We start from the raw sequence: 25,284 nt of genomic DNA, 5'->3' as shown, positions 1-25,284 counted from the left end.
CATTGTACTCGCGTCCCCCGTCTAACGGAATATTCCGGACTCGTTAACGTATCGCAGGATTTCCGTTAGTGGATGTGATGCTACCCGTCGTAATTGGAGAACATCGGCACCAAAGATTTGATGCCTGATGCGTCCATAGGCGGGGCATTCACATAGGAAATGCTCCGTGGATTCCGCTTCCTCATTACAGGAGGGACACGTATCATCTTCGGTAATTCCTATTCTGAACATATGCCCAGCTAGTGAATTATGGCCTGTCAGAATGCCCACAATACACCTGCAAGTCCTCCTGCTTTTCGACAGGATAAACTTTGCGGTACGTATGTTGGGTTCTGGCAGGAAAAGTTTGGTGTGTCGAGCAGCATTAAGGCTCTGCCACCTGTCATTATGGGAAACTTGTTCCCAGTTTTTGAAAACAGATTTAGCCAATGCTACTGATACCCCAATTGCTGGCTCCGGTCCCGGCATAGGGGAGATTGACCCCTCTTTCGCTAAAGCGTCCGAGATTTCATTTCCTTCTATGCCACAGTGACCAGGTACCCAGAGTAGTTCCACCGTATTGAATCTAGACATAGAATTCAAACGGTTTCTGCATTCCTGAACGATTTTCGAGGTGATCAAAGGACTGCTCAATGCCCTCAGTGCAGCTTGACTGTCACTGCAGATTGCGATGCGCCTGCCCTTCAACCGCTCGTCAATCACCCAGTTTGCCACCCTTAGGATCGCATAAACTTCGGCTTGAAAAACCGTTGCATATTGTCCCAAAGGAAAAGCCCACTTCTCGTTTTTATTCGAGAGGTAGACTCCGGCTCCAGAACCCTCTTCTGTTTTTGAGCCATCGGTGTAGAAGACTTCCGTATATCCCTCCACGCATTCCTCTGGGTCTTCCCAGTCCTCTCTACGCTTCAGGGTAACTACATATCTTCTACCAAACAGATGTATGGGGACACGAGAATCGGAAGGCATTGTAAGAACTGGATTCAGTCCTCCCAGTAACTCTTCCAATGCTCTGTGCCCCCCACATCCGTTGTTTTCCCATAGGTCTAATCGAATTAGCCTATGAGCTGCTCTCATTGCAGTGCTTTGAATAAATATATCAAGGGGCTGCAAATTGAGTAGTGCATTCAGAGCTGCGCCGGATGTCGTGCTCATGGCACCAGTGATACCCAGACAAACAGTTCTTTGCAGTGCAGCTAGTTTACGGTGAAAACCTTTTTGTCTCACTTTAACCCACCACACTACGGATGCATATACGAACATCGGCCTAATGATGGCAACGTATATCCACATTACCACTTGAGGTCTGAGTCCCCATGTCGAGGCAAAGGTCCGTCTGCACAGCCCATAAGCTGTGAGAGCTCGTTTCATCTTTACCTCTACATGTTTGTTCCAAAGAAGTTTTTTATCTAGAGTAACCCCCAGGTATTTCACTTCTTCGGAGAGTTGAAGGGTAGTACCCCTCATCTCAGGGAGGCAAAGTCCATCCAGTTTTCTCCTTTTTGTGAATAAAACCATTGTGGTTTTATTTGGATTAACTGACAAACCATGTCTAAGGCACCAGCTGTCTATCAAATCAACGGCACGCTGTATATTCCTACACACCGTTCCAAGATCCCGATCAACAGCAAGTACAGCCACGTCATCAGCATAAGCTTGAGCGTGTATTGGCAAATTTTGCAGTTCACATAGCAGTGAGTCGATCAGCATACTCCACAGAAGCGGCGAAAGCACACCTCCTTGGGGGCAGCCCTTCGTTGCCTCCGTAGTCAGGTAGCGATCGACCCCTACCTCAGCGCACAGCAATCTTTGCGTTAGCATAGCATGGATCCACTTAATTAAAGCATCATCAACACCATGCGCTCTGGCGGCATCACAAAGTTTTTGAAAAGGCGCACAGTCAAAAGCCCCTTCAATGTCCACAAACACCCCCATCGCGTACTCACCATTCAAAGTTGCATCCTCTATCTTTGTGACCAAAGAATGAAGAGCAGACTCACAGGACTTTCCACGTTGGTAAGCATGTTGGTTTTCACTAAGTGGGTGTGACCTAAGTGCCTTTCCACGAATGTGACGCTCCACCAGTCTCTCCAAACCTTTCAGCAAGAATGAAGTCAAGCTGATCTGTCTGAAGTTCTTTGGATTAGAATAGTCATCTTTCCCAGGTTTCGGTATGAAAACTACTTTAACCTGTTGCCAAGAAGAAGGCACGTAGCCCAGAGCAAGACATCCTCGAAAAATATTTGTTAGAGGTCGCTCTAAATGCTCCATACCCTCCTTTAGCATTGCCGGATAGATGCCATCCATGCCAGGTGCTTTGAAATGTTCAAAGGACAGTATCGCAGCTCTCACCTTTTCAAGGGTAACAACCGCTTTCGCAGTGTTCCAGTTCCTCTTGCAACACTTGCGTGTTGAAAGGGTTGCAAGAACCGTCAACTCTCCCCCTACCACTTCTCTCACCCGTTCCCCCGGGTGGTGTACTTCCAGGAGGGTCTGTACTGAGTCCAGTCTGGAGTTCTTGAAAGTACCGTCGGGTTTTCTAAGAGAATCCAACTTGGCCGACTCATCCCTTTTGAGGACTCTGCACAGCCTTGAAGTCTCCCTTTCGCCTTCCAGTTCCTCACAGTACGCTCTAAAGGAGTCTTGTTTCGAGCACCTCACGAGCCTCTTATATTCACGTTGTGAGTTCCTGAAATTTAACCAGTCTTCGTTCTTGTTACTTTTGCAAGCACGATTTAGAAGTCGCCTGGTTGATTTCCTGAGTTTTTGCAGTTCTCGGTTCCACCAAGGAACTGTTTTACCGCTTTGGCCTCGGGAAATAGGGCAAGCCTCTTCATAACACTCTAAAAGTGTGTAGTTCAGAGTTTTCAATTCATCTTCCAGCACCAAAGGAGTCCTTAGTCGCCTAGGGAACTGTACTTTATTGCCAAGAAGTTCATTGAACTTTGCCCAATCCGTTTTCCTAGGGTTCCGTCTTTGTACTGCAGACTGTTCGCCCGCACTAGTCAGATTGAATTCTAGATATCGGTGATCTGGCAGTGAGACCTCGTCTAGCACTCGCCAGTGTGTAATCAACTCTAACAATTTTGGGGTACAGATTGTTAGGTCAATTACTTCGCTTCTTCTCGGTCCCACGAACGTAGGGGCGCACCCCACGTTTGCAGTCATAAGACCAGCTGAAGTGATGAAATCAAATAGCTTCTCTCCTCTTGGATTGCATTTGCTACTGCCCCAACAAATATGTTGAGCATTCGCATCGCAACCTATTAAGAGTTCCAGACCACTTGATTCTGCATACGCCACCAGATCCCTAAGTTCTTGCGTCGGTGGAGGATACAAAGAATCATAGGGTAAATAAGCGGAGGCAACTATGATGTTTTTCCTCTCGCCATTTATCTGGTATTGTATGATGACCGTAGCTAAGTCCTGGGAACAATATTATCTCAGCATAGTTGCCTCTAACCGTCTTGACATCAGGACGCAAGCTCTCGGTCTTATGGATCTTTCGTCGTAGAAGATCCTAGCCCCATTTACTGATCCAATACCACAGATTCTGTTAAATCGAACCCACGGTTCATACATAGTTTCGTCAGACCAAACAATGCTTAGAAACTCATGAAACTTGGTCTCCATCTCCATACTCCTTACTTTTGGTATAATATAATAACTGTGCTGGTATTCCATCCACACCCTCTGATTTGGTATTTCTTAATTAATTAAGTGTAGGTGGTTTGACAATGGGTAGTCTCCGAAATATTGGGTGCAATGATTTTTATCTACTCCATATCTCCAATAATTTTTCGCTACGTTCTGCAAAATATGATTCTGGGCTGGAATCCTACTCATTCTTTTCGTTAAGCTGTAAGCGAATCTTAAATTATATCTCTTGAAGTTACCATCATCATTTGAAAGCCTCCGTTTCACCTTTTATCAGATCTTGTCACCGGTTTACTTAATTCTATGTTTTTTTTATATGCAACGTTTTTTTCTTACCAATTGTTGCCTGCTGGTGTTAAATTCACTTAACGCTACTAACTATTTTCATTATTTTCATAAAAAGACTGGGATTACGTGTTATTCATTAACTGTCTCAGTAACAAATCAATTGTCTTATAATATAATTTAATTTAATAAAAGCCGAACAAAATTGTGTTATTGTTCTGTCTTTTCTCCACTGCCTTCCTTTGATTCTGTTTCTCCACTGACTTCGGAAAACAATTTTCGCTGTCACAAATTGTTTTTGGAAGTCGTGGCCAACGCAACTCCCCGCCACTGCACTCCGTTCCTAGCTGAAACCAAGGAGTTTCAACAAGAGATCCCATGGCTGGCTACTTGGCCGTGATCGACTGACGAACGTCAAATCGTACGCTATGTCTAAGTTCCCTTAGAGTGTCATCTGCCATTTGCGAGGTAGGACTTCAGCCTGTCTATGGAGACCGTCTTGGACTTGCCACCGGCGTCCAAAATGAAGGCGTGCTCCTAACACTGGAGAACTTTCTAGGGATCATCGTATGGTGACAGCGGCAGCAGTTTCAAAGTGACATGAGCTCTCATCAGAACGTGCGGACAGACTTCAACCTTCCTAGGGGTATGGACCGCTGGCTGCGCGGGACTTAATAGTATAGGCAACTTCAATTTAAGGATGGCCTCGCATAGCAGGCGCAACCATTCCCGTCTCTCTTGTCGAGGACTAGGTCATGAGTACGACTCGTTATGGGCCATAATGGCTGCTTTCAGAGTCCAATGCCAACGTCCTAGCTTCCAATTGAACTGCGGATCGTATCGGATGCGCGCTCGCTTTTGAATCCAAGGATCTTTCCAAGTTCTAAGAAAAGAGTGGATACGACTTGCATTCCCCAGTCTGTGATGATTAGGGCGGGAACACCAAAGCGCGGAAGCCTACAATATCGACATGTATGGTGTGGAGCTTTGTTGACTTAGGTAATACAGCTAATTCCTTCTTAACATGCCTAGTTGCCTTACACTTTTGGTATGCCATGTACTTTCTAGCCCGAACATTTACATCCTTCTTCTTTTCTGGAGACTAATTGGTTCGTTGCCAATCTATCAGCAACTAACTTTTCTTTATCGGACACATGCTGCATGCCCAATGTAAACTGTCTGGTGTAGGCTAAGTGCTGAAATTAACTAGAAGACGCTTTGTCGGACTTAAAGCAAAAGTTAAAACTTCATGGTCCATGAACACGGAGAACGACCTGCCTCCAAGAGAAAAACGGAAGTGCTTGATTTTCATATATGTGGCTATATAATGCACAATCACAGGCGCTGTAATTTCGTTGAAAAGGATTCAACGGTTTTTCAAACTCATGGCCAACGCGGCTTGTGACTGTTGACTTGGTCGCGAATGTCGATGTGCTTCACCAGTTACTCTTCTTGAGACGATAGAATTTCAAATGCTCCAATTCGTCGAGTTCGGATACGATGCACTGGAGTGTCCGGTTTACACGTGGAAAGATAACATGCTTCATGGCGTTCACTTCCCAATTGATAACCTTGATGACTTTATCCAGAATTTCGAATGAAGTTTCCAACAAGGCCAATCCAAGGGGCAATTTAATAAATGCGAAAAGTGAAAATGTTGGGTCAGCTGCAGCGGTGGTTAGGGTCGAAGTAGCTGTTGTAGACGAGGGAAGTCCTAACATTAGTTCAAATTTTCAAGCTTCGGGTAGAGTTATCATATATAAGATCAAACGAAATAGCGTTTGCAACGATTTTACACAATAGGGGAAAGTTTCGTTTCATTGATTGAGTTAATTATAAGAGCACTTTTAACGACGAACCAACTTATTGGAATACTTAGACACTTGGAATACTTAGAAGAATATAGGTTTTTGCCATGAATTCGTGAACTTGCATTGACTTGCCGGTTATTTAGTATTATTTTTTCAAATATCGCGGGCACTAATAGTTAAGTGCCCTTAACGCAAAAACTATTTTTATTTTAGTATGTACTAATAAACTTTTTCATTACCTTTGTCAGTTACAAATCACGTTTCTTATAACCAACAGTTTCCTCTCAAGACATTTTGATTGCGTCGTTCAGCTAATTCCACTTCACGTCAATACTATCGGCATTCTGGTATCCATTCGTCGTCTGCAGGATTTCTTCCTCTAATGTTCCAACATATGACGACACCATTTCTTCGCTCTGGAGCTTTTCAATATCGAAGCTGATAGTTGGGTTGAGCCTGTCACCCCGTTCTTTACTATGCGACATCGACATCTTGCTCTGATGAGATAGTGGACATTGTCACACATTTGTCTCGTAGTACCGAGAACCCTAGGTGAAGCATGCTACTTACAGCTCGTTTCTCAATAAGGATACGTTCAATCCAGTTGAACGCAGTCCCATCTGGTGAGTACCATACTCTCCTATGAATCCTGTGGTGAGAGAAACAAGTCGATGAGGCTACAATCTTCCTATTTCGTAGAGAATATGGTCCACAGAAGATCTACTGTAGACCAGCTCGATCTTTGTAGTGAAGTTCTCTATTACTATCTCCAAGACATTTGGAGGCGACTATAGAATTCGACTTTTACTGAATCCTCCTTGTCTTCCGAAGCATTTAGCTTGATTAGCCAACCCTTGAAAAAATTGGTATATTTAGTTGCAGGGCGATTTTCTTTCTGTGACGATGTGGCGAAATTCTTCTTTATCCGTTTTTATAGTTTCATTCGAGGGTCAAACAGTTCACTGAGTAATAATTTTGTTTCCCCGACTGCCAAGACATCTATCTGAAATTTTTGGACCTGTTCGATGATCAGAAGTAGTTCTTAGCAGAAAGCGCATGTTTTAGATTTGAAATTTGTAATGGTCACCGTAGTTGTCGTGGTATTTCCAATCTGGGACTAAGTTCCGTCTTCAAGGCGGACTAGATCAATTAGAGAGAAACCAACTTTCACCCTCTGAACAAGGCAGGTCGAAACCTGGTTTTAATTTGCACCCATGTAGTGTTTGCGAAGAGATTAGCACTTCAAGCCATTTCGTTGACGCCTAAGGAATTCCCTCCTTACCACAGACTACTACTACTACTTTTAGAAATGAAAACTTTACTTATTGTCCGCTGGAGCACTTTTTTTTTAATATTTTACAGATACTACATTATGTGCGGTATCTGATTTGTTGAATAATTTGAGACCCGTTGAATCACATGCTTAACCGTCCTAGAACCCGGACTGCTTCGGAATCTGAAGCTTCCACATGTGCTGGTCCCTCAGCTCATCGCCCGTCTTCTCGTTTGTATACGAACCCAGTGCATGAGGAAGATCTGGGAGTTTGGTAGCATTCCTCCTAATGTGCGCAATCAGTTCATAGTCCGTAAGTTTAAAGTGTGTGGAATTTAAGCACTATTTATGGCTTGGGTGTTCCCGTTTCTTTCCAAAACGTTCACCTCAGTTGGTGAATACGCTGCGGATATGAGAATCCGGTGCAAAGTGGTGCATCCCTTTCCCGAAAGTAATGATGAGCAAATATTCCCGCTAAGAAACATCTGGTCAGTATAATTTTCTTGAACTATTTGAGCCAAGTATGGTGTGTCACTACTTCAAACGTTGCTCCATCTATAAAAACTTTAAACTTGCGACCTGCCTTCAACCATGCCACACATTCTAGCTAGATAACTTTATAATTTCGTTGTACCTGAGTTAGCATTCTCGACATGTAAACAGTTGATATTACGTTCCTCTTTCCAGCGTTTTGCATCAAAATAGCGTAAATGCCATGTGTACTTGCTTCACACGACTTATTTTTCGAGCATTATAGGCCGAGAAAAATTTCACAGCCCAGTAAATTTTAAGCTGCGCCCGCAGTCATCTCGATGAGCCCAAGTCTTCAGTATACAATGGCGATAAAAAAAATCTTATACTAAGCAAACTAAGCAATTAAGAAATACCTTCCCCCAATCCAGGGTGTTATGCAAACCGTAACCATTAGATAGTTTGTAGTCAGGGGTAGCAGATGTATTCGAATCGATTCCTGATATATACGCATTTAGTTAGTAAGTTTGACTTTACGACTCCAAACAGCGATCAGAAGATCAAGGACGAGCAAGAGTACGTCTCAGGTTGGTATTTTATCAGGAAGGAAGGAAGAAAACAGACATCCGTGAAGCGGGAATTAAATAATATTTGCAGTATTTAAGCAAGACCGGAAGAAGCCGGCAACAATGCTCAAAAATAAGCTAAACCTTGGACATGTAATGTGAATATGTTGAACCAATTGACAAAAATATACGCTACATACAAGTGTACCTAGTTCAACCACCGAAGGAATTATGGGAAACAGAGCATCCAATTCTAATCGATAGCCAGTAAAACATTCGAATTCATCCAGGTGAACTTAAACCTAGAAATGTCTTAATAAATTGAAAACGGTTGGCTTAAATAATAAGCTCCGGGTGCTCTGGGTTCTGTGCCATATTGGAAACGATGGCAATGAAGCAATGGATGAACTAACAACTTATGACGTTATGCCAGTTACCAGTTGTAGAGCGAGAAATACCGCGTCAAACATACCTATACACCTCCGTTGCCAAGCGGTTTTCAGCCGTATACCAAAATTTCCGAAAAAAACCCATATATATTCTATTATCCATTAATTTTCTTTTTAAATATCTCCTGGTTCTCCCCCCTTTAGCAACTCAGTGATAGACTGATGGACAGCTTCAACATTATTCACAATGGTGGATGGCTCTCGCGTAGTTTGCCAATCAGACTTTTGAAAGGTCTTCACTAAGAAAACTAAAAAATATTATAATAATCGTTAGCGCAACAATCCAATAGGTCAGGGCCTTGAAGGGTGTTAGAGTACTTCATTCAAGAACGTGACGGTACACTAAATCACTCCTTATCCAGCGAATGATCCATTGCAATCTAAAACAAAATGTTTGATTTCTTTTGCTTCCATACATAAAATATTCCAATGAACATGTCAACCAAACATTTGACATCATTATTATCTTAAAAATCACTAATTGAATACGACACCCCATTTCCAACAATTTCAACCCCTTACACAACATTTCACAAGTCATCAGAATTTCAATAATGATCCTAATATGTTCGATGTCAAATTAGAGTAGATTTCAAATTCAAAAATCTTGTATCCGAGTTTTTGCTGGAGTACTTTGGTTCCATAATATTTTTCATCCTTGTTCAAACCTCATCCTCAAAATATCTTCCATTCAAGCAACGGATGCTAGAGCACAAAGTCAAACATTCTTTTTCAAAATCGTTTCTATGTTACATTTCAGATGACATCTTCGATATAAATCACAAGATGTTTTGACTTTTTGTTTCCTTAGGAAGGTAGTCGTGTGATCTGGAAGCAATAGATGTGCTCATCCGCATGAATGATAATAAGATCTTAGGATTCTGTGAATGCACATTTATCTACACGTGGCATTGCATGTGCGGAGATTTTTCTAATTTGTAGGCGCAATTTGAGGGTCTATTTTTCTCTTATATGGGCAATATAAAGTAGGACAAAATTGTTCTATTTCAAGAATTTTATAAAACCGCAAGGTAAAAGCATCCATTTATGGCCCTGAAAAAATCCGATATAATTAATAAATGTATTGACTTATAATAATAAAAATAAAACTAGGTAGCTAGTAGCTAAGCTAGCTTAAGTACTGAGGAAGAGAGTAAGTAGATCTCGAAATACGTATTTACTAACTATTAAAATATATGATAGTAGGAGAAAGCTGCCTAGTTTTATTTTTATTTAGAAGAACTACAAGCATCGGAGCGATAACTATTTTAATAATAATAATAATTGCTGCAGGTCTCTAATCAGTAAATCCACTTATCAATTGCAGCATAAAATTCGTATGTCTTATTATACCCTCAAAGGTTAGACCATTTTTAAGGTTTTGTGTGAAACAAAACCTTATTAGAATCGATACGGTGTCTGTCTGTCCGTCTGTCCGTCTGTCTGTCTGTCTGTCTGTCTGTCTGTCTGTCTGTCTGTCTGTCTGTCTGTCTGTCTGTCACACCCGATTTATTCGGAAACGGCTGGACCGATTGTCACGAAAATTGGTGAGAGTATGTAATCTGGTGATCCCTTTACATGCAGTAAGTGGCGCCATCTTATGTTAAGTTTAAGGGGGGCTCCCCGTACATGTGAATGGAGGGTGAAAATTTTTTTTTCACAGAATGTAGCCATGTAGGGTATCAAATGAAAGGTCTCAATTAGTACTTTTCGAATCTGGTTCAATATTTGATATTAGATGAAACATAGGGGAGTGAGGGTTCAAAATATGACCCACAAAAAGTGTAACAGGTCTCGTTCTCAGAACCTATCCAACCCAAAAATCTGAAAAAAATCACAGTAGTGCATCTCTACGAAATCTAGGCCTCAAAATATATCCGGTTCCGATATCTCCACAAATAAAGTTAATTATAGTATATTTCCATATTTTAGAAATTTACCCGGCACCCCCCTTATGTTCATCCCAGAAGTACAAAATTTGGCATGCGTATAATGAAGAATATAACGCACAGTTTGGTCAAGTTTGAAGAAAATCCAACTATTATTAACAAAGTTATAGGGGGTGAAACTTTACAATTTTCTGTGAATTTCGTTCACTCTACAACCCGCATGACGTCATCATCACATATCAATTCGTCAATATCACAACGAAATGAGTTCTTACGAATTGGGTGGCAGACAATTATTTTGTTTTAGTTTTTTAGTTATTTGTCAACCAGACATGTGTATATGTAGGTATATAATACATGCGTGCTAATGAACTTTGCGGCTAGTGCCTAATTCAGTTAGATATAAGACGTAAATCGGAAATATGGGTACGATAAATTTAGATACGTGCATATATGTGTACAGTAGGTAATAGGCAGTTTGTTTGTTTAGGGTGAGCGTGATATCTATGGCTCTAATATGTACGTATGTCTCGTAGTTTGGAAAAATATGAAGGATTATGTTGGATTTGTAGCTATATACGGACAGAAAAATGTGCCTCTCTTACATAAGATGAACACAAAACCTTTATACCCGAAGCGCGAGCTTCCGGTATTCCGACTTGTTTGTAAGATGGTGTCACCTTTCACTAAATCTTCGAACAGGTCATCAATAAATCGGTTGCTGTAAACTACTAACTTCGACATAGTACGCCGAGCACGTTCCGTACCCAACATAACGACGAAATTTATGAGCGATACCCGGATCGCTTCGTCGATCGTGGACAAAATTCGGCTCAATAGGTTGCGGTGGGCGGACCATTTAATCCATATGGTAGGCAAGGATAACGAGGCGCAGAAAGTCGATAAGTCGCATCTATGGTAGAAAAAGAAGGCGTGCGAAAGCCTACATAAGATGGAGCAATGGCGTAAGTCACGACGCCAGACAGCTTTTAGGGAATTGGTGCACTTCGACGAAAAACCGAGATGTCTGGGGTTTCTTACTAAGGGAGGCCTAATCCGGGTACCGATTATTGCACCGTTGATGATCATTGCTGTCCCCTAGTAAAAATATACCCCTAAATCTAGTACGAATCATCATCATCATCAACGGCGCAACAACCGGTATTCGGTCTAGGCCTGCCTTAATAAGGAACTCCAGATATCCCGGTTTTGCGCCGAGGTCCACCAATTCGATATCCCTAAAAGCTGTCTGGCCTCCTGACCTACGCCATTGCTCCATCTGAGGCAGGTTCTGCCTCGTCTTCTTTTTCTACCATAGATATTGCCCTTATAGACTTTCCGGGTGCGATCATCCTCATCCATACGGATTAAGTGACTCGTCCACCGTAACCTATTGAGCCGGATTTTATCTACAACCAGACGGTCATGGGATCGCTCAAAGTTTTCGTCGTTATGTAAGCTGCGGAATCGTCCATCCTCATATAGGGGGCCTAAGATTCTTGGGAGGATTCTTCCCTCGAACGCGGCCAAGAGTTCGCAATTCTTGTTGCTAAGAACCTAAGTCTCCGAGGAATACATGAGGACTGGCAAGATCATAGTCTTGTACACTAAGAGCTTTGACCCTATGGTGAGACGTTTCGAGCGGAACAGTTTTTGTAAGTTGAAATAGGCTCTGTTGACTGACAACAACCGTGCGCGGATTTCATCATCGTAGTTGTTATCGGTTGTGATTTTCGACCCTAGATAGGAGAAATTGTCAACGGTCTCAAAGTTGTATTCTCCTATCCTTATTCTTCTTCGTGTTTGACCAGTGCGATTTGATGCTGTTAGTTGATTCGTCTTCGGTGCTGACGCTGAGAATTTAGTACGAATAGAAACATTAATCCCAGTTTCAGATTTTCTTAGGTGAGAGTACCATGACTTTTGTCCAAGACACGTTTTGGTAAAAATCAGAGCTTTTGGATAATAGTAGTGGTTGTTGGCTTAGATCAATATTTACTTGATCATCATCATCATCATCAACGGCGCAACAACCGGTATACGGTCTAGGCCTGCCTTAATAATGAACTCGAGCTGCATAAGACTTCATTCTGCTGACTTGTTGGTAAAACTTACGTGCCAGGTGCGGTTCCTTCCTGTACTTTTCGGGTTGATTCCAGTTAACCCGTTGGGGAGTTCCGTCCCCACGTACTCGAGGAGGGCGATCAGACCCGAGTCTGCAAGGGACTCATCTGAAGTGGCTTCGGCCACGAAGCCTCACCGGAGGTTATCTGGTACCATGGGAACCGGGATGGCCCTCTGAGAGCATGTGCTCCAGGAGAATTCCAGGTGGATGTGTTCTCGGCCCGGTTATTTGCGGTTGGCCCTCTAGTGGGAGTTTCATGGTGGTTGTGGTTATGCCTACATCGCGGGCAGAGCTCCTCGGAGCTCAAGCGTGGAGTTGCGCTGTCCAACTCGGGTGCCGTACCCCTTAGTTGCGGTAGAGGCGTTAGATAGGCCTCGCATCCACTGGTATGAATCCTGAGCCTGCACTCAGTATAAACCAGGACCGCTGTGCTTGCATGGCGGGGCTCTGATTGTGGTCACAAATTCAATCCGTGTCCGAAGAGGACCGTGGGGTTATGCCTACACGGCAGGTACTCACGTAAAACCCCCAAGACTTTCATGTACTTTTCAGGTGGTGCTCTGAGTTGGCGGGGAGGAAGACGGGGCGGCAACTCTGTCGGCTGAACCAAAACCAAGTGGCCGAGGAAAACCTCCACGTGGTGGCACCGGGAATCGCATTGGCTTCCTGGCCGTGATGTAGTAGGCGAATGCTCCAAAGCCTAATTAGGGCGATCAGGCCCGAGTCTGCACGGGGACTCATCTGAAGTGGCAATAGTCACGAAACCTTACCAGGGGTATACTGGTACCATGGGAACCGGGACTCTTATACTTCGGGAGAATTCCTGTTGTATATGAGTACAGCTCGGTTGTTTGCGGTTGGCCCTCTTGTGGGAGCTTCATGGGGGCTGTTGGTTATGCTCAAGCGAGAAGAGACCTTCGGGCCTCGGCGTGGTGTTGCGTTTCAACACGGGTGCCGTACTCCTTAGTTCGGTAGAGATTTAGGTAGGTCTTGCATCCACCAGTATGAATGCTAAGCCATTCATTTGGTATAGACAGGTACCGTTGTTGCTTGTCTCAGCGGGGCTTTGATTTTGGTCCCAAAATCAATCCGTGTCTTAAGAAGACCGTAGGATTAAGTCTCCACGACAGGTACCTACGTTAAAACCCCAAGAACTTAACTGTACTTTTCGAGTTCACAGCCTTGTTGATTCTCCCAGGCTTCCTTTTTCCGTCTGTCAAGTCAGTTCTTCGCACTACGAAGTTCGTGATGAATCTCTGCGCGTGCCCGCATTTTTTGAGAATGCATTATTACTCAGTATACAGCATTTTTCCGTTCCGTTTCTTGCTTACATTCATCGTCAAACCAGCCGTTTCGACTTTTCTTAAGGCTGGAGCCAAGTATGTTTGTGGCGATATCAATGATAACGCTCTTCAGGTGGTTGTGAAGATCATTTGTTGATGCCTCATCTCCACGCATCAGTTAGCTACGGTTATTGCGGCATCCATTTCCCCCTTATAGGTGTTACGAAGGGCTGTGTTGTGAATGGACTCAGTATTCACTCCCACCTGATTCTCAAAGGGGACTCTTGGTGGTGTTGTAATTCGATCCCGGAGCACAATGTCAACGAGATTGCGATCCCAGCCTATATTCATCATCAACGGCGCAACAACCGGTATCCGGTCTAGGCCTGCCTTAATAAGGAAGTCCAGACTGACGTCCTGACCTACGCCATCGTTCCATCTTCAGCAGGGTCTGCCTCGTCTTTTTTTCTACCATAGACATTGTCCTTATAAACTTTCCGGGCTGCATCATCCTCATTCATACGGATTAAGTGACCCGCCCAGGGTCATGGTATCGCTTATAGATTTCGTCGTTATGTAGGCTAAGGAATCGTCCATCCTCATGTAGGAGGCCAAAAATTCTTCAGAGGACTCGTCTCTCGAACGCGGCCAAGAGTTCGCAATTCTTCTTGCTAAGAACCCAAGTCTCCGAGGAATATATGAGGACTGGCAAGATCATTGTTCTGACATTCATCAAGTCTGAGAGGTGGCGGCGTTCAATCAGAATGTGGTTTCATTTTTTGGCTGACTAAGAGCACATGGTTTACTGGATGACCACTATAATATATGGTGTGTTGACTATTCTTCAGGAAACTGGTCGCAGTCCAACGCATCTCCTGTAACGCTGTTACATCAGTCCTACATTGGGACAGGGTATCGGCTAACCGCATGGCAGCTACATCTCTGTACAGGGAGTTCCATGAAAAAATGCGCAAATCATTATTCCGTTGTCGTTGCCGGATTCGTTGTTGTAAATTCCATTCTGTCCGAGGCTCCTTCTGTGACTTCGTAACGTTGGTTTTCCGTTGGTTCTCTATCTACAGCTTTTCGTTAAGAAAGAGCTCCCAGCGGTCACCACATGGAGGTGAAGATAGGGTTTGGTAGTAGTGCTGTTGGTGATGGTTCAGCAGGCTTTATGCTCCATCGTGGGAAGCAATCCACATTTCTCCCTGGAACTTATACTACCCTTTGACTAGCCTTGATAATTTCACAGTTCTAAGGAAACATACGATGCCTGCTTACTTGTCGTGGAACTCAATAATGCGAGACCAATTAGACAGAGAATCATTATCTTAATATTCACTAAGACAATTCTTTCTTTTATCCGGCAAATGGCTTTTCATGGCTCGAATCGACGGAATTAGGGTGAGACGTTCTTTGGAGCGTTTCAGTTTTATTTTATGTGATATTTCTGCAAGAGCCAAAATACGCAAATGTTACTTCGATTAATGCACTCAATACACCTAGTCGTCTTAAGAATATCAGTCAACTTCCGCTATTTCAACTTAATGAAAAAAACTAATTCTGCACTAAGATTCATGGTGAAATGCTCGTTCGTCGTCTCTCATTCATTTAAAAAGAGTTATGGCTGAGTACAATTTTTTAAGGTTTTTATGAACACATTCTGGCTAGCAAATGCCTCTTCGGTGCCTCCATGCTAGTTTGCCCGGCTACAACGTTTCTGCCATAAATGGGTTTCAACTGACCGACACCGTACGAGTTTATCAGAATGTAGACTTAGGAATTGCCTCCTAGATGTGACGTCGGCTCCGAAAGAAATAATCGAAAGAAATAATCGAAAGAAATAATGATCTGATGGTCGCCTAAGTTCGCAGTAAAGCCACTGAACTTGACGGTCTCCCGGCAGTGTTATTTATCCGCAGAGAGTGGAAGAAGGGGATGATTCTAAAGAAGAGCACCCGTTATGAGTGTGATAATTGAAAGGGTATATGCGTGCTTCCTGTCATTGAAAAGATTATAACCCTTATCAACGCCCACTTCCCAACAGATTGAAAGAGTGCTCGTATTGTTCCTATCCCCCAAAAAAAACCAAAACCCACTAAATCCCGATAGCTACAGGCCTATCTCAATCCTCTCATCCTCCGCCAAGATTTTCGAGCGGATCATCAAAGTCATTATCGACGAGCACTGTGACTCCAATCATTCAATCCCACAATTCCAATTCGCCAACCGCCCCAAACACTCAGTCGAGCATGCGCTACTCGTGCTCGAATCGGAAGTCCTCCTCGGCCTCAACCGGAACGCTCCGACCATAGCCTGTCTCCTCGACATAAAGAAAGCTTTTGACTCCGTATGGCAATACGGACTCGCATACAAGCTTTCTGAAGTCCTCCAGTTCCATCCGCACCTCTGCAAGCTAATTCTTAGCTTTCTTGATGGGCGGAAATCCCAAGTCCAACTCCGTGAACACCTCCCCTCCCCATATTCTAGACCTTCCTAAACCAAGTCCACACCCAAATCCAATCCGAATCCTTCAATACGCGGATGATCTCATCCTCTACACCTCTACCAGAAACATTCCTGCCGGTGAAGCCCGTCTGAATTCCTATTTGGACGAGCTCTACCGGTACTTCACCCGCTGGAAACTGTCCCTAAATCCACAAAAATGCGAAACCATCGTATTCCATGGTGCCGCTAAGATGACGCCGAAAATGAGGAACGACATTTCAACCCTATCCCTGAAGATCCACAACGACACCTACCTTGGGGTGACAATCGATTCCCGCCTATCCCACGTCCCACATATCACGAAGGCACTGAACCGTGCAACAGGTGCCTTCAGATCCCTCTACCCAATCCTGAAATGCACTAGCCCAACACCTCAGAAAGTCAAGCTGTTTTGCTTATCCGTCCCCTCCTCGTTTTCGGCTTCATCTTCTGGTCCGATGCTTCCCCTCACCAAATCGAACGGATCCGCTGCAAAGAACGCAGAATCCTCCGCCACTGCACCAACATATACAAGAACGAAGACCGCTCCAAATACATCTCCAACCAGATCCTCTACGACTCCTCTCAAACGCCCCGCATTGACGCCGTCCTAGCCCGTCACGCCCTCAATTTCCTGGAAACATCAATATTCCACCCAAATCCACTTATCTCCCAGGCCATGCAGATCGAGATCGTCGAAGAGAATCTTCTACGAACTCATCTGTTCCCACAAATTCTCTTATCTCTCCAGTCCCGTAACCTCCTTTTCGACCCCGGCGGTAGAGTAATCTTGTACAACGGTATCTACTCCTCATCCCAGTTTACAAAACCTACCCATCCTTAGCGCCACTCCTAGCTTCTTTTCCCAAACCCCTCCCGCATGCCCCCCATCCCAACCCACATCCTAGTTCCTTCCCCGCCCGCCCGCTTTTATAAAAAATTTAACTTAGATTAAGCTAGGCTGTTAAGGTAGTACATAAGTTAGGTTAATTTAGAATTGAATGTTTATAGGTTAAATAAAAATTGTTGTTTTTCGCAAAAAAATTGTTTTTCGAAAAGATTATAACTGAAATAATCCTGTAACGCATCAAAAAACATTTTCAAAGCTTGATCGACAGACATCAGGCTATTTTCCGCTTCGGATCCTCGTGCATTGACAATGTCAACGCCGTACGGATGATTTTGGAACAGTGCGCGTTGTTTAGATCTTTGGTTCACTTACTCTTCATCGATTTCGAGAAAGGTTAGGACAGCATGAACAGGGAATGTATCTTCAGTGCTCTATGCAGGAGATGCATTCCAGGGAAACTAATAGCTGTTATGAGAGCAGCACATGATGCAAAAGATGACGTATGCTTCACCGAGGTAAAACCACAGAGGAATTTGAGGTCCAAACCGGAGTTCGCCAGGGTTGCATCTTGTCATCGATATTATTTTTGTTATCGGTGCTATTCTTCATGCTGTCTTGTGCGGAGGACGTGGAGGAGTTAAACGGACTATGATATCTGTCATCAAACACCTCGATCACACTGATGTAATCTGTCTCCTTTCTCACCGGGTTATGCCTGCCAAACTTACTCAAAAAAATTTTATTTGAAAAACAAGAGGTTTGAAGGGTATCAACAATATCAATTGTAGCATACTGGACAATATTGCAGGAAGAAAAACACATCCACAACAAAAAGGTTTAACCTAATCTCTCCAATTGCACATTCACTACTGAAATTATAAACTAATTATTCGAAATAATGAAGGTTAATTAAGGCGGATGCTTAACTATTTAGCTCTATAAATATGAGACCTAAACGTATCTCCAGCTGGTATTCCTGATGAAAAAGAGAACTCACGGAAGCTTTGAAAGATTAAATAAATATTTTTTTAAATAACAAAAAGAAAGATTTTTGGTGAGCTCCTTTGTGCAAAATAAAAAGTTTTGCAGTGGCCAACCTTTATTCAAAAAGTCCGTCATTGTTGATTGTTTTGATCTATAGATATGGGTGAGATGCCCCGCATTCATCTTCACGCCTGCAAATTGATCTCATTCAGTTACCGAAAAAATGGCCGACAAACATTCGCAGCATTCTCTCAACCATTATTTAGTGCATGTCGGTTAGTGGCAATAAATTTTATAGTCACGAATCAAAAGACATTAACTTCCCCATTACATGATTACATTCACGCAGGAATCATTTTACTCACGCCAATTTATCTTCTTTGGTCGCACATTTATCAAAGATGCACAAATGATTCGAAATTAGTTTCACTATTTATACTTGTTTCTCTTAAACATGAAAATGTTTAAGAAACAGAAGCTGTCGTCGAAACAAGTTGCCATTCGATAGTAAAATTTTAATTGCAAATAACGTGATGAAACTTTTGTAGCTGCGAACTCCATGTTGAACGCACGCGTACGTTTTTTGAGGTGATACAGAAAATTTTCTTTGATCTTTTCTGAGCTATTTTATTCTGGTCGGTTAGGTGTGGGGTGGATATCTTGTTAGGACAATAAAATATGGGGGCTCGCCATCGGGGCATTAAATAATCGCAAGAAGATAAAGTCATTCATCCATCAGCAAATGATAAAGAGGGTCTAATGGAATAACAAGGTGGGAAGATTTATGGGAGCGAAGTTGTAATCAATTTGGGGCTGACGATGTGGTTTTAATGCCGGCGCAGATGAAACTAGTTTTTGATAATGCTAAGAGATTGCGTCTCTCTTGGTAACTAGGTGGTCGAATTCACCTTCTACAGCACCGTTATAACCGTCGATAGCTCAGTTGGTAGAGCGGTGGACTGTAGAAGATAGCAAAGGCTGAAATCCATAGGTCGCTGGTTCAAATCCGGCTCGACGGATAAAGGTACTTTTTGCGAATGCCAAAGTCTCTAAATTAAATATATATTAGCCACATAGCTCTCCGTTATTTGCACATCTATATGCATACATATGTATGTATATGTACAACACGTGGGTACAATCAAAAATAACGAAAGGTGTTCCAAAATTCACATTTGTTCGCTACAAGCTTCATCATTTGAAAAGAGAGGCAAAGGTACAACCACCAAAAACAACATTGTAATGTTGACTCACACAGCTAATTCAGTCTTATTAATTAAAATTAAATTAATGATTTAAGAGCTGACTTTGGAAATGTTTATTGGTGCTGATAAGAAGACCAAGGCTAGCCGGCAAATTTGGCCGAGAGAGATTTATTTTGAGACTTTTAGAAACACAAATGAATCAACTCGAATACCGGAAGCTCGGCAGTTCGAGCCTGAAAGGTGTTGCGTATTCCATATGAGATAACGTTTAATTACACGATGAGTCCATTTGTACGTAGCCAGTGGGCCATAGTGTATAGAATTTTATGCCAGAATATTTACACTAGTGTGATATTCGCATTTGATGCTGTTTCAAGTAATTGCAAATTCACACGAAACATACATTCTTAATCTTCAATAACTTTCTTGTATATAGTAGATCCCCTTCAAATTTGACGATAATACCCCTTATATTGTGCTTTATTTTTCTGCAGAGATTTGGAATGTAGTGAAATTTGGAAATATAGTAACGCACCATTAATAACTTTATTTGAGTAGAGATCGATATGATATGTATTTTGAAACTTACATAAATATTACATAGACGCGCCTTCATGAGTTTACACTGTCTATTTTGCTACCGATGTTAAATGTGACGTGTCTGGTAAAGTACTAATTAAGGCCTTTAATTCGAGATATTCAATTCGGAGTTCCCGTTCGTTTGTATCGGAACGCCCCCTTAAACTCCGTATAGACTCATGCTTTTCACTGTAACAATTTTATCTCAATAGTTGCAGCGAGTTCCGAGAAAGCCGCGTGTGCCAGACAGACAAAAAGTAAACCGATTTGAATAAAGTTTTGTTTTTACACAAAACTTCAAAACTTATTCTCTGAAGCTCCGAGAGTCGGCTGTGTTGAGATCTTATAGTTAAAATTCAGGATTTAAATTTTATGTGTGAATAGTCTTATAAGTTATGTACATATATATATAACGTCATTGTGAGTGTTATCTTTCAAGTAATATTTTTCATAGTTGCCGGGCTGCATTCGCTCGCACACATGTGCCACACTCGATCGAACTTTTTTTTCATTGCTCACCGTATGGTTTAGTGCAGATCGTGAAAAAAGGGGTAAAAACGGATTAAATCTAAAGTCACTACACTTTCTTCGTAGTCTGACTCGCCAAAAGCTCCACCGCCGAAACAAACATGCCCATGGACGATAAAAATAAATACACAAAAGTAATAGCCAGCTTTGACAATGGCGGTCAAAAATTATACACATACCAATTGAAAAGCTCCAAGGGTTAAACGAAACAGGGATAAATTTGCCAAAGATGAAAAAAGCTTTACAAGATGAATAATCCTAAGTAATATCGATATATACTCACCTCCATACGTCAACAGCTGGTACCTCCCATTGACAAAACTCTATGCAAACATCATCGGGCGCCGATAAAAAACGATCCTGGAGCTACTTCAAAAGCAGCTGAAAACATCACCGACGAGCTGGCACTTGTTCACATGCTTCTCACAGCCAGACGCGGCTGTTACCATTCGATAGCAATGCATGCTGCCCAGACTGACATTCCGCCTGCAACCCGACCTACAATACAGCCTGCTGCACAGCTGTCAATCGGAGTAATTCCAAAAACTCTCCGCTGCTCCCAGGCGCTTTCAACGGGACAATAACTCCAGCCTCCTCTACACGTTGCGGATCGCAACACAGCTACCCAACACTTTGATATCGATCGCGCTGCCGACCAAGCTCCACTTCGCACGGCTGTTTTTACTCTGCGACATGGTGCGGGCTGCAATTTCAACACCTCCAAAAATTTTTGGGCCGCGCTCTCGATCTCTTCCATTTCAACCTCCTCGAGTGCCACCTCTCTCTACTTCCTTACAGATCCCCGTATGTCACTTAAACTTGAAGAGCAGCTCCCCGTTCAAACTCCAAAACTGCGCGTATATCTGTTCAACTTCCAGAAAGCCAACTTTGATCCAATCAATTGGGGTCACATATTATGTAACTGAACGTGTCATCAAGGTCCTAGCATCGTTTGCAATATCCTGTCCGATCTCCTCTTCTGTTACGTCCTTTCTTCTCCTAGTTGGCTGCGTTCTTACTCAACTTGGTTCGCAGCGGAGATCTTAATAACATCCTCTTGAAACATGCTTTGCAGAGATAATTTTGGGCTTCTAAGAATTTTGCTGACCCTTGCTCATTTGAAGGCTACGCGCTCCACTGTGAATTCGATGATTAAAAAAGTGCATAATTTTCGTCTGTTTCATCTCTCTCTCTTTCTTGCTGTCCAGCCTTGATGCATTGGTCCGTTGATGCTCGGCTGGCAAGCTGACACTGAATATAAGAAAATGCTACTGCATATGCTATTTTCTGAAATCCTGACCAACATTCTTTCCCTGCTCTCTTGGCGGACAACCCCATTCACTACAGGCCTTCCTTTAAAACCTAGATGTAATCTTTTATGTTAAACTTCGTTTAAGCTCCCACTTGATTGACAACATCAGTCGAACTTCCAAACTATCTGGCTTTATGGTTGCAGCTCCCGAATCAGAAACATACTTAAATGTTGTTGGGTATGCTGGTCCCCCCTCCGCAACCTTAACTTTGTTAATAACAGTAGGATTTCCACCAAACTTTCCAGCATTATGCTTCATACTAGTGCGGTGGAGCGTTGCCAATCGTAACTTGGTACAAGGCTGATTGGAAATAGGCCTTGCCGGCTCGGTTGATAATTTTGGAAATTGAAAACAATAAGATATTATTTAGCTTGTTATTCAAGAAATATAGGCACCTCCCTCTTAGATCGTTTTTCATATAAAATTAAATAGGAACAAAAGGCACTTGTCTTTAATGTCAATGAAGAATTGCAGTGGTCACCTCCTAACCAGAAATAGTTATTATGCCTCCAAATTGGGCTATTTTAATGTCAAAAGTTCGCCCCCAAAGAGAGTACAGAGAGTATGAAATGAGAAGCGCGGGATTTTTATATAACCATAATTAGGGTTTGCTCTCTCTGGTCGCTCAAAAGATATTGTTTACACATCCCGTGAGTGTGAGTGTGTAGGGGAGAGGACACCCTCTTCAGCCTCGAGGCTAGTTACTTATTTAAGTTATGAAAGGACACACTTCTGGGGCTCTATAATTTTCTAAAAGGTGCAACCACGAGGAGTTTTCGGCGAAGCTAGGGAGGAGAACTTCCCTCTTTTACTTGCATACCTTCCTTACTCTCTCCTCCTCTGGGGGTGGGGTTGGCGAACAAAAATTTACCATAATAACGTCAACCAGCCCACCTTAAGTCCCTATATTTGAAAGGGGCTTTTTGACATCAAAATCGACCTTTCTGAGGTGTCATAACTAACTATTTGGGGAAAGGGAAGGGGTTACAGTCGCAATTCTTCAATGGCGTTAGAGAGGAAGTGCCTTTCACTCCTCTTCCATATTCTCTACATCCTCCCCTCCAGGGGTAGGGTTGAAAATTCAAAACGCACCATGAAAGTAGCAAAATTGCACCATTTTGAACAGCAATAAATTTTCAAAGGGTAAGATGTTACCGCTACGAGTTTTCATCGGGGTTGTAGTACATTGATTTAGATGAACACAGACAGGTGGGCAGTATAGAATCAACAAGTCGGGAAACTGGAAGCTAAATGCTTTAGGCATGAAAGGTTTTATGTATTGCTTATATAAATATAATATATTTGAGTGAGCATTTATTCTGTTTCTACCTAGCTCGCAATGCTTATGCATTTAGTTTGTCAGATCATTCACTTTAGTATGATACTGACATTCAAAGCCTTATATTAGAATGTAATGAATTTGCACAAAAGTGACAATTTTGGCCGATTATAACTAATAATGCGATTTCCACCAAACTTGGTAGTATTATACCCTAGGATAAACTTGAGGAGAATTCCCAGTAAATTTCTAAAAAATATATTTGCAATAAATAAGGAATATACTATTATCGATACCTATGGCTACGATATGGCCGAGATACCATGCGTGTTGACATATCTTTTTTCAGATATTTGGAATGGTTAGCTTCTGACAACGGCTTGAAGTACCTGAACCTATATACATTAACTCATTTCTATGATTTCCTGTAATATTATAGAAACTGTTGTCATCATCGAAATCAATCAATTCATCGCCATTGGTAATAACCTTTACGCATAAGAAAATATCATATTTCTGTATACGCATAAGCACGGGTCAAATATCATTGCACTTGGAAATGGTTTGCACATTGCTTGTAACCCAGGTGAACTTAGACCTAACATCAAATTGATTTAAATCGATGAATAAACTTAATTAATAAATCAGTTGGATTTGATTTCCTTTCCAGGAAATTGTCATAAGATCTATGCTTATATAATAGTTTTAATTAATTTTATGCAGTGCAAAATCAGTGATAACTATTTTCGACGTAAGTAATATTCTCAAACAGGTAATCGCTGAATTCAGGAAAAGCAATAATTTAAGGCTTTACACCTTTTAAAATGTTCGTTACAAAGTTAAATGCTAAACTATGTGAATTAAATTCACTTTTCAAGCACACTAAACCATAATATTGGTGCTTATGATCGGTCTTATTTTTCACCCCTCGCTTCAAGAAGAAATCTTCATACTTCATACTCTTCAGGTTCGCGAAAACAACTGTGACCACCTCTGATATAACCGTCGATAGCTCAGTTGGTAGAGCGGTGGACTGTAGAAGGAAAGCGAATGCTGATATCCATAGGTCGCTGGTTCAAATCCGGCTCGACGGAAATATCTTTTAGTCGATAAACTTAAGTGAATAGTATTATAGTTAACTGCTGCTGAGAAAATATGTGCATACATGATTATGGCGATATGTGAACGGGAATGCTATTTTTCAACCATTGATAAACATGTGAAAATAATTTTGTTTCAATTAATTAATGTACAGATTTATCTGTGGAGTCCTTTTTTCAAGAGATCTATACTATGATAATTCATGAAATTCGGTTCGATTGTATAGATTTATAGGGGGAGGGGGCGTACAGGGAAGAACTATGGAATTTCATCTTTTGATTAGGCTAAGATAAGAATCTCATCTGTTAGTTTATGAAACGTACTATTGACATCTAGAAAGATTAATGAGGAGCAACAATTACTGCCCCGAGCTCCGCCGTTGGGAGCAAAACGGTGAGTGTCCAAATGTGTGTACTACATGGTTCCGTGTGTTATCTGCTCCTATCACTTTGCCGTGCTTCTTCTGTTATTTTATTGTTTTGGCAACAAATCATAATTACTTATTGTTGGCAGAACTGTTGGTAGTAATAGATCGGGATTTAAGCAGGAAGGAAGGTGAGGGGGATTATTGTGGTTTTTAATAGTTTACAAGTAAAGGGAGGAATGAGAGAGGTTATGACAGATTGGAAACCAAAAGTTGGTTGCTTATATTATATGTATGAAACGTTTATTGCACTGTTTATATTAAAATATTGGGATGTACAACGGTTTCGGTTGTACACAGCCCGTAGCGTGTATCCACTGCTATGTCTGAATATTCACTTTAATATGAAACCGAAAATTTATATATTATCCTGGGGTGCAATAAACTTGCGCGAAACAGACAATTTCGTCCTACTACAACTAATTCTAATAGTGTTTGAATAGGGGCCACGCTTGAAGCAACAAGATTATCAGGGTGGCCCCTAAGACTCTGGATGAGCACACGTTCGCGGAGGTGCAGCGAGACGAACCTACCAAAGCATCGCAGAAGCATGTGATGCGTCCATGCCTAGGAAATGCACTTTTCCAGTAGAAGATCCACCTATTGATGAAATAGTGAGCTGACTGGCTTCGATCAACTTGCCACTGGTCTTGACGAAAAGTACCTAGGACTGGTCAAAGCAAGAGGTACACGCATATAAGGAGACCCGCAGAAACCTCAAGCTCACT

At 42.2% G+C, this 25,284-nt stretch overlaps 1 protein-coding gene and 2 non-coding genes across 3 annotated transcripts in view; 2 read left to right on the top strand and 1 right to left on the bottom strand.

Moving 5' to 3' along the window:
• The window catches only part of LOC119651573 (myogenic-determination protein), a 113,321-nt gene that overhangs the window by 13,353 nt on the left and 74,684 nt on the right, over positions 1-25,284 (bottom strand). The gene's annotated exons all lie outside the window — the stretch shown is intronic.
• Positions 19,056-19,146, top strand: Trnay-gua. Its single transcript is given in 2 exon segments — positions 19,056-19,092; positions 19,111-19,146. It is a non-coding gene; the product is annotated as a tRNA-Tyr (tRNA).
• On the top strand, positions 24,034-24,125 carry Trnay-gua. The gene is given in 2 exon segments: positions 24,034-24,070; positions 24,090-24,125. It is a non-coding gene; the product is annotated as a tRNA-Tyr (tRNA).

Source organism: Hermetia illucens, chromosome 3 (genome assembly GCF_905115235.1).
Source record: "Hermetia illucens chromosome 3, iHerIll2.2.curated.20191125, whole genome shotgun sequence".
Taxonomy (NCBI): domain Eukaryota; kingdom Metazoa; phylum Arthropoda; class Insecta; order Diptera; family Stratiomyidae; genus Hermetia; species Hermetia illucens.
This window is presented reverse-complemented; position numbering and strand designations above follow the sequence as displayed.